Genomic DNA, 10,547 nt, shown 5'->3' on the forward strand with positions numbered 1-10,547 from the left:
GCTGGGGTCCCACCCCCCGCGGCGGCCCCGCGTCACCTCCCATGTGCTGAGGCGACGCCGCTGAGCAGGCGCCCGGCCAGCCGAGCAGCTGGAGACAACAGCTACTTCATCCCAGCGGCGGCGCCGGGCCGGGCGGGCAGAGGCTGGGTCTGGGGTCAAGGGCGCGCCCGCCAGCCCGTGATGCCACCAAGAGCTTGGCGGAGCACGCGGGGGGCAGCGGGGCGTTGCGGGCCGGCGGGTGACTCCTCCCCCCGCTGTCACTGGCCACAGTCGCTACGGGAGGACCGTCCTACGCGCCTTTGCTGGGGACCCGCCGCTGTCCTTCCCGCACACCAGTGGCCAGAGGGAGTCGGGCGCCCGCCCAGCGCCGGCGGCCGGTGCTCCCCACTTACGGCAGGGGAGAGGCAGAGAGTTAGGGGGCCTGGGGGACGCCAGCACCCCCGCGGTGACCCAGGGCGCGGCCTTCCTGTGCCGCGGGCCAGGCAGCAGGTGTGGCCGAAGCCAGAGCGGGATGGCCCTGGGCCCGGGAGCGTGTGCGTGCACGTGTGAGTGTGTGCGCGTGTGTGTGCGCAGAGGTGACTGGCGCAGTGGGTGTGCCCCGTAGGGTGTGTGTCCTACAGAAAGCTATTCTCTGTGATTTATAGCTTCTAAATATAAATACTGCTACGGAGGACTTTTAAGTTCATATAAATCACAATTAATAGGAATAGAGAAAAGCAAAGAAAATTTATTTTGGTCAGGAGCACGACAGCCTCGGAATAAGCAAAGCGCCAGATAGTGAACGCCGCAGGGGTGGGGGCGGCCTCAGGGGCCCCAGGGCCTCCAGCCGCCCCCGGGGAGCAGGCCAGCTGGGCGGACCTCAGGCTGATGCAGGGCAGGTGCGGGGGTGCGGTCTGCCCTCCCCCCGTGTCCCGCACCGGACCCCTTCCTGCCCGCGGGCTCCGCCCTGCTCGTCCCCTGGAGCTGCTGGGGGACCAGCGCCCTGCGAGGCGGGGGCCGGGCTCAGGCCTCCTGACCCCTGCGGGCTGACAGCGGTTCTGTGTGTCCCCTGGAGGAGCTCAGGGTTTGGAAGCTGCTGTGCAGGCATTTGTCACTGACCCTGTTTGCACATGGAGAGTGTCTCGTGCACACGCACACACACACGTCTGGTGACAGCTCCCAGCCCGGGGAGGGGGAGGGAGCCGGCGCCCAGGACAGCGGCCCGGGGGTCCCACCTGCCAGCACAGAGCCCTCCCTGGGCCCCTGGCGCCCGGTCGGTCTCTTCCCTGTTAGCATCAGCCCCCACCCCCGCCCTCCCCAGGCTCACTGGACGCTCCGCGGCCCGCCCTGGCCCTCCAGCCACCTCCATATCTCTCGGGGTTAAGAATTGCTTTTGTGGTGATTTATGAGCTCATTTGCTTTGAGTATTTTCATCCCCGTGAGGGCCCGATCCCGAGCGTCTTCCACTTTCTGATTTATTTCCGGGGGCGCCACCTCCAGCCCCACCCTCGGGCACAGGCTTCGTCCGGGGACAGCGGCTGTGGGGCCCAGGCCTTGGCTGCTGAGCCTCGGCCGCCGCCCCCTCCACGGCGGGGTTCGGGAACCGTCGGGAGTGGGCGGCGCGGCGCCTTCCCTTCGGCTTCCGAGGCGGCTCCAACCGGCAAGCTCTGCGTCCCGTCGGCGGCCCGAGGGGAGGCGACCCTCACCTGAGCCCGGCCCGGCGGCCACGCAGGTCTGAGCGAGCCCGCTGGCCCCTGAGCCTCCTGGGCACCCGCAGCCCGCCCTCGCCTCGGCCCGGGCCCCCTGAGCCGCAGCCCGCCCGGCGCTCAGGGCGGAGACGTCCGTTCTCCCCGCGCAGAGGTCCTGGCTGTGGCCTTGGAGCGTCCACGTAATGAGGCCACATCTTTCTTTCTCGTGCCTTCCGGATTCTGTGTTTCGTTTTGAAACAATGACAGTGAATTCTTACATTTTCTTTCAATATTCAAAGACTTGTTTCCACACTTCGTGCGCCGCGTGGCCCGTCACCACCACATCTGCCTCCCGTCTCCTCACAGGCCGCGTCGGGGCCGAGCGCGTCCGTCAAACAGCCTCCGGAGCGGACATTCTGCATGACCGTCCCCCGGCGGGCGTGGGTGTCCCGCGCGTCCTCGCCGCCCGCCCAGCCCCGCAGGCCCCGCGGCCCAGAGCCGCCTCCTGCTTTGCTCTTTCGAAATGAAATGGAGCAAACCGCCCCTGGCCAGCCCTCCTCGGCCGAGTCCACAAATCACACGCTTTAAAATTAATTCACCGAGTGGCACGCGCGTTCTGCTGGACTTCTTCAGAGCGAGGGTTTCCCAGATCCTGCGGGGGCATTTGCGGGGAATTTCCATATCTGAAGGACGCGAGGGGCCCGGTCTGCCTAATAGGGCCGCGAGGGAGCCGGGCATGGGGCCAGGGCCGCTGGACGATGGAGCTGGAGGCGGAGCCGGGGGGAGGCGCGTGGGGAGGGCACAGCTGGGGGCTCTGGAGCGAGGGTGTGGGAGAGGCCGGCTCGGCCACCGAGGGAGCCCGGGAGCCTCTGGGCCCGTCCGCGACTGGACTGGGCCCCACTCGGGGCGGGCGCCCCTGGGGAGGAGATCAGGGGAACCTCGGGTCAGCGTTTAGGCGGCCAGGGCGGGAAGGACCCGGCGCTGGGAGGCGCCCACGCTGGCCAGGGCGGCCGGCCCGGGGAGGGGCTCCCGAGGCTGCGGGGGGCCAGCAGGGCCTGCTGGGGGTGGACTCTCCTCTCCTCAGGCGACTGCTTGGAGGCTTTTAAGTTCACATTTTTCTCCTAGAATTCATTTGCGATTAAAAAATGTTTTCTATTTTAAAAAGCCTGATCAAGCCCAAAGGCAAGAGCCTGGCCCACGAGGAGCTGACAGCGTCTTCCCACAGCAGCGCCGGCAGCCCCTCCTCGGGCTCCGGGCAGCCCCCCAGGGCTCTGCGCCTCTCGGTGGCCCCGGGCTCTGCCTGTGCTCCTGCTCCGGCTCTGGCGAGGCGCTGGCACTGGCTGGGGTCAGGCTGCAGCAGGACGGGCTGCTCCCGCCAGAGGCAGTTGATTTCCCGTCTCTCTGGGAAGAAAACCCCGCAGGGTGTCACTAGGGAAGAGGCCAGCGGAGAACAGCAGAGACGCCGGGGAGAGCAGCAGGAGAGGAGGAACCTGCGGCGGGTGAGGGGGTGCACAGAGCACACCCCAGAGGCCGGCCTGGCCCCGGCCCTGCCTGGCGGGGCTCCGAGTCCCTGAGCCCCGGGTCAGGCCCTTTCTCTCGCCACGTCGGGTCAGAGGTGCGTCCAGGCGCCTGTGTCAACGGCTGTTCCTTCCTGCCCGGGCAGCGCCGCGCTCCTCGGACTCCAGGTCCACGCTCCGGAGGAAGGCCGTGGGCGGCCTGCGACGCGGCCACGTCGGCTCAGCCGGAGGGCCCCGGCTGCAGGCGTTCTGGGAAGGGGCGCTTCTACCCTATTGGCCAGGAGCTGCCGATGGTGGGCGGGCAGGCACCAAGGACACCCGGCGCAGGCGTCCCCGCTGGGCAGCGGCTTTCTGCCCTCCAGCAATGCACAGGGTCCCCCCCACCTGCAGCCCAGCCAGCCCTGATGTCGGGTCTAGGGGCCTCACCCGGGGGGGCAGATCCCCCATCACTGAAGGCCGAACCCTGCCACGCGCTTCCTGACGCTCACGGGCGTGGCCCGCTGGTGGCCCCCTGCCCAGCACTGGCCCTGCCCCGCCCCACACGCCTGCCGAGCTGACTGGCCGGGTGTCCTGTACTTGTAGAAAATGAGCTATTTGTCTTCACACAAAAATTTGTATTGTGTTGCCACATTGTGTTGTCGATATTTCCTCCCAGTCTGTGGTTTGCCTTTTCATTTTCTTAATGGTATCTTTTGATGAGAAAAAGCTTTTAATTTTGAGGAAGCTCAGATTGTCAATTTATTTTCCTTTATGGTTATTGCTTTTCGTATCCTGCTAAGGAACCTTTGCCTGTTCCAAAATCACATTAGATTCTTTGGTTTTCGTCTAAAGGCTTTATAGTTACAGATTTCACACGTAGAACTATCATCTCAATTAATTTTTGTGAAGGGTGTGAAATTGGGGTCGGGCTTCTGTCTTCTTTTTTTCCTGCATGCTTAGGCAATTGTGAAGACTTTCCTTTGTGCCTGGAACTCCCTTACCAGCTCCATCACGTCAATTACTTGATTGTGCCGGCGGGCGGGGGGTGCGGCGTTCGTGACCCACCTGACGAGGCTCAGCTGCGTGGCGGGAGGATCCCACAACATGATATGATATGTGCAGATGTTGATCTGTGACGCTGGGCACCGCCGTCACAGGCCCGTCATGCACATGTCATGTTCCTTCCAAAACAGGTCAGCTGGCCTCACCCGCGCGGCCTCCCCGGAGGCCACTGTCTTGCTGACCTTGCGCCCGCGCCCGCGGCTCGGGTCCCCGGCCCCATGACTCCGCGTAGCTGATTCTGTTCTCAGGCCTCCATCTCGGTGCTTAAAAACACCCTGTCTATTTCAGATGTGGATCTCAGAGTCCCTCACGACCACCTGGGGGGGCGGGGTGGGCTTGGAATGGCCGCGTATTTCACGTACAGGCACTTCGGGGTCTCCCTCCCTGGCTGGCCCGCGCTGCCCACGCGGCCAAGCTCTCCGTTGACTGCACTCTTCTCTGCCTCTAGAAGCCACGTTTGCATGTTCACAAGAAACAGTCACATGTCTCTAAGTTATTCTGTAGGAATTTTATTTATTTTCATAAATTAATTTTTTTATAAATCATTCTAATTGACCTCTCCAGTTGGCTTCATGTGGGTCGGGCTCCCGAGCCCACGCTGAAGTTACTCAATCCGTGGGTTCCCCGCCCCATGACAACAATGCTGGGTGCAGACAGGGATAGTTGTCTTTGCAAATATTTATGCCATTTACGTTTTCTTTTTTGTCCGAAATAGATGCCTTTGTTGGGCTGTTGGAAAAGTCATGATGTATCTTTTCTGTGTTTTTCAAGTGAAAATGCATCGTGACTTTTCCAGCAGCCTAACAGCTTGCAGTTTGCTGATGTATTTACCATGGAGGTAGCGGTGGGCTACAACACTGATGACGACGGACATTTTCTTGTCCCCAGCCCCCCGTGAGGCTCCCCGCAAGTGTTAGATAGAGGGAGGCCAGCGGGACACCTGACTTCGGAGCCGGCGTTTTCCCGCTCTCCAGCGCGAGCTGTGTGTTTCTCGGGTGTGTGCCCCGCTTGTGAGTGGGACGCAGCACACCGGTGAGCGTTTGAAAGCTCCGTAAACATCGCATTCCCGGGCCAAGTCCCCACGAGTCACAGCAGATCCTATTTTTGTACAGGGCTGGTTCTGTGTCCAGGTCTCGTGTTCCGGATTGTTACGTGTGCACGAGAGGCTCTGGCACGTGATTCTCTCCCCTTCTACGTCCCGGTGGGTGTTAATATGAGGGAAAGAACTGGCATCATGCAGTAGCTTAGCGCACACTCCCTCTGCCTCTGAATTTTGAAATTACATGTGTGAGGTCACTGATACTTCTGCTTTGTGGTTTAATGTTAAATTCATCATTTCAGCTGCCAGGGCGTGGAGCTTTTGTGATAAAAGGTATTTCGTCACAAATTCATGTGACAGATACAGGCCGTCCCGGTTTCCTGTTTCTTCTTGTCTTGGTATGTTGTTTCTTCAAGAAATGTGTCCATTATATTGAATTTGTAAAAACTATCAACATAAAGCAGTTCGCGACATCCCCTACTGCCCAGTAAACGCCGCAGGCCCTTCGGCGCTGGCTTCTCTTTCACGAGCATTTGGCCACGTGCCGCTTGCCCTGCCCCTCCTCGCGTGTGTGTTCTCCTCTGTCTTGCTGAGATTTTACAATTTTATTAACCTTTTTAGAGAACTTTTCTTCACTTTGTTAATTTCTTAATTGCAGATTTTCCGTTTCATTTAATTCTGCTCTAACCTGTACTTTTTTAATATACTACTCTTTTTGAGGTTAATTTGGTCTTATTTTTCTAGCTTTTTAAGGTAGATAATTAACCTTCATTTTCCCTCCTTATTCTGTCATGAAAATTACAAATTTACTTTCAAGCACGGACATTTCTCTCTACACGTTGTTTTCGCTTCAGCCCATAAATTTTGATATGTTGTACTTTCATTTTCACTCATTTCCAAATACTTTCTAATCGTCACTGTGGTTTTTTCTTTGACTTCTGATGAGTGTGTGTCTCAGGTGCCAACTATTTGTACATTTCATGGTTATTAACTTCTAAATTAGTGTTACTGTCGTGGTCAGGTCGGGTGTCATGGTCATGGGGGCATCCTAAACAATCGGCAAAATATTCCCTTCTCCTCTATTTAATTCATTGTAGCCAAAAACTACGCTATTTGTTATTTCAAGCTACAGAATTTACTGAGGCCTGTGCCTCAGCATATGGTCATTCTATCATGACGCTCTTTCTGTGCAGCAGGAGGAATGTGTATCCTGCAAACGCCAGTTAGATCAAGTTTACCAATAGAGTTATTTTTTTAATCTTCGTATCCCCCGTTATTTCGTGTCTTTTTTTATTCGTCATCCTGAATTATGTGAGTTATGATTGTTGATATACTCATTTCTCCCCTAAGCTTTACCTGCTTCATGTTAATTCATAAGCAACATCATCCCACGTGTATAAAACACTAAATTATCAAAAACCCAAGAGAACAAATAAATAAATTCAGCAAGGTCACGGTATGCGACTACCGTATACAAAAACGCATTATTTCGGCTTACTGATAATGAGCTACTGAAAATGAAATCAAGAGAGTTGTTCTGTTCAAAATAGCAACAAGGGGCCTCCCCAGTGGCGCAGCGGTTGAGCGCTGGGTTGCGAAGCTGCCCGCGGCCTCTGCAGCGCCGGTTCGATCCCCGGCTGCTCCCCGGCCACCTGCGAGGGTCCCACATGGCGCGCAGACCTCTCCTGCTGCCCGCTGCTCCCCTCAACAGTGTCCTTCGTCAGCCTGTCTGTTCTGCTCCCCGCTCTGGCGCTGGTGAATCCTCGCACCCTCCCGCCTTCTGACTGTACCCAGTGCTTGTGTAAATAAATAAATAAATCTTTAAAAAAAATAGCATCAAAAAAGAATTAACAGAAAACTATTATATTTATACCCTCAAAACGATTAAGCCACTAAGAAAAATTAAAGAGCTAAATAAATAAAGACATTCACATTGATGAATTGGAAGACTGAGTATTGTTCATGTTTCAATTCCTCTCCAAATTGATTTACAGGTGCAGTGCGGTCTCCAGTAGAACACAGCCAGGCTTCTCACTGTGATGTGCTCGTCTTAAAATGCGTATGCGAAGCAAGTGTCTTCCATAGTAAAGGTAATTTTGAAAAAGGAGATTAAAGTCAGAATTTGAAAACTTACTCTGAAGCCGTAGTAATCAAGAACCTTGTCATAAAGACAAACGTATAGAACAACGGAAGAAAACAAAGTCCAGAAATAAAACTTAATATTTGTGGTCATTTGATTTTTAGTGCAGGTGTCAAGACATTTAACGAACAAATAATAGTTTTTTCAAAAGATGGTGCTGGAACAACTGGATCCATATGTGGAGGAGGAAGAAATAAAAGGAAAAAAGAGAGAGAGGATGGAGAAGAGAACTTAGGCCTCTGCTTTACACCATACGAAAAATTAACACAAAACACAGCCGCACCTGAGTGCCGTCTTTACAATTTTGAAACTTCTAGGAGAAAACCTTTGTCATCTTTGGTGAGAAACACATTTCTTAAGTATGACACCAAAATCATGATACATAAAAAAGAATTTGCTATATTGGACTCCATCAAAAGTAAAAAGGTTGGTGCTTCAGAAGAAACTATACGAAAATTTAGAAAACAAACGTTGCTCTGGGTCCAGCCAGAATACCCGGGGCCCGGCCCACTGCCCAGGCACTGCAGCGGCTGGACACCCCCCCGGGGGAAACGCAAAATAGTATTTAGGGGTTTTATCAGCAGCAAAGTAGCCACCTCAGACATAAAGGAAACAGAGGCTGCCACAAGCCGGAGGGCGCACACTGGAGGGGGCAGCCGGCACCTGCAACGCGTGGTGGCCCCGCACCGAGCAGGTGGCCCCGCAGCAGCGGACCCGGCTGGGCGCGGCCAGGTGAGCTCGTCCAGGAGACGCTGTCCCGGGAAGTGGGCGGGAGGGAGGGACAAATCAGTGGGCGATGGAGGCCGACGGAGGAGCAGCCCAGATGCAGAAGAAAGGAAAGGAAACAGATAAGGCGGAATCAATGGAACAGAGAAGATTAGCGAAAACAAAAGCTGTTTCCTTAAAAGATTAGCCAAATACATAAACTTCTGGAAGTCAGATCAATACACGGGAGAGAGATACAAACTCACGGGACGCACACTACCAAGGGGAGGCGGGTGCCACGACAGCGGAGCGCTTGGAAAATGAAGGCATAAATTTGAAAACAGGCAAAAGGGATACATTTCGGGAAAAGCACAATATTCCCGCCGGGAGCAAGAAGCCGCAGACGGTCTCTGCTTAAAATGTGTGACCGCGACTACCCACGCCGGGGGGAGGGAGTCAGCCAGGCCTGGAGGCCCGCGGGAGGTCAGGGCCCCGTCCAGAGCGAGTGTCCATCTTGCGCCTCTGGGTGCTGTTGGGGGGCGGGGGGAGGGGGCAGGGGTGGGGCAGAGGCGAGGCCCGGAGGGGCCCGGAGGAGGTCTGTGGCCATTTACCCTCCTGCGGGCCCCGCCCCACGCTCCCGCCACGCCGCGACATGAACGTTCATTTTCTGTCTCACATTCCTCGGCAGGGGGCGGCGGGTCGCCCACCGGCGCGTGTGGCCGCAGAGCCCAGGCCGGCCGTGTTTGTTCCTCAGCGTATTGGATTCGCCAGCGCCGTGGAGAAACTGAGAGGTTTGTTTGACAGACGATTGAAATACAAAAAAACCCAGGGAAGGCAAACACATTAGCTGTGTTAATTCCAGTTAAAACACCTGACGGGCCTGGGTCGTCCGTGCTGAGAGTGAGGAGCAGCCTGGCGTCAGCGCGGAGCCCGGGGGAGAAAGACGACGCTCGGTCTAATGTGGGACTTTAATCAACCGCGGGACCTGAGGCGGGAAGGCCCGGGGTGACCTGGGCTCAGCGGTGGGAGCCGCCGGGGTCTCCTGGACACGCCACGCGAGGGCAGCCGGCGCCGGACCCCCCACCCCGGGCGCGTCGCCCCCCACCCCGGCTCAGCCCCAGCCCTGGGCAGCCTCCGCCTCGCTGTCCCGCAGGGGCCCGCAGCCCCCGGCCCCTCACACCACCCCAGGTGGACGCCCGCTCTCCCGCCGCGGGCCGGCAAGGGTGGGTGTGAGCAAGGCCCTCGCGGCCCAGCCCGTCGGAAGCCCCGTCTCCAGGGGAGTCGGAGGTGAACTGCCGGAGGACCCCCAATCCCGGGGCCCGCCTGGACCTCGGCAGAGACCCTGTCCCGACGTGCGGGCCGTGGCCGGCGTCTCCCCGTGAGCGCAGGGCGGGTCTGGCCTTGCCAGGTCCCCGTGAGAAGCAAAGCGCCTCCTCCACGTGTCACAGCGCGGGGGGGCAGCCCAGCCCCCGCACACCTGCCTGCTCCGAATGGGCTCTGCCGCCCGCCGCTCAGCACAAAACTCCTGAGACTTCAGCGGGAAGGAACTTCAGTACAAGTAGGAAACCACACAGGACAGGCCAAGAGTCTAGTTTCTAAATCCAGCACCCACAGTTGCCCGTCCCCTCGGGGGTAAAAGTCCATCCCAATGGGATCGGCCCAGAGCAAGGCCCCAGAGCAGCCACAGTCTAAAGCACCTTCCAGGGGGACCCCCAGAAAAGGGTCAGAAACAACCAGACAAGCCCGGAAGGAAAAGAGAAAATCAACATCAAGATAAAACCCGCCACTGTCCCCTCCCCTCGGGTCTGTCCCCCGCATCTGTGTCCCCCCGTCCACGACCAAAGGCAGGCGCAGTGTCTCCCCGTGTCTCCCGGCTCCAGGCGCCTCCCCCAGGTCTCCTGGCTGCATCCCGCTCCCTCCGTCCTCAGTCTCGCTGCAGCAGCTTCCCCCTGCTCTGCTCCACCCTCCTTCTGGGTGGGGCAGGGAACCTGGCAGCTCCCCCTTTCCTGGGGACCCCCCTGTTACACATGTGGGGCGCAGGAGTTAGGACGGCCTGGGGTTCGCTCCCAAGTGGGTACCCGGGCAGGAGTGAGGCCGGAGCCCACGGCCTCTGGGAGGCCCTCACGGGCGCATGGACGGGGAACGGGTCTGCTCACAGCGTGAGGGGCGGGCGGGCGGCTCGTGGACAAGGGGACGGCGCTGACCGCTGCGGGGGACGCCGGGGCCCGACTCCAGGGCCACGGAGCGCGGGCCTCCCTCAGCCGAGTGCCCGCCGGGAGAGGCGAGCTCCGGGAGAGGCGGAGGCGCCAGGGCCAACCCACGCCTTGGCGTGTCCCGTGCACGTGTGCCCAGGGCGCTGTCAGGGACAAGGGACGGGCAGCTGCTGACCATGACCGCCTGCTCCTCCCCCGCCCCGGGCCCGTCAAGTGGCACTTCAT

The sequence above is a fragment of the Talpa europaea genome, assembly GCF_964194135.1.
Source record: "Talpa europaea genome assembly, chromosome: 15".
In the NCBI taxonomy this organism is placed as follows: Eukaryota; Metazoa; Chordata; class Mammalia; order Eulipotyphla; family Talpidae; genus Talpa; species Talpa europaea.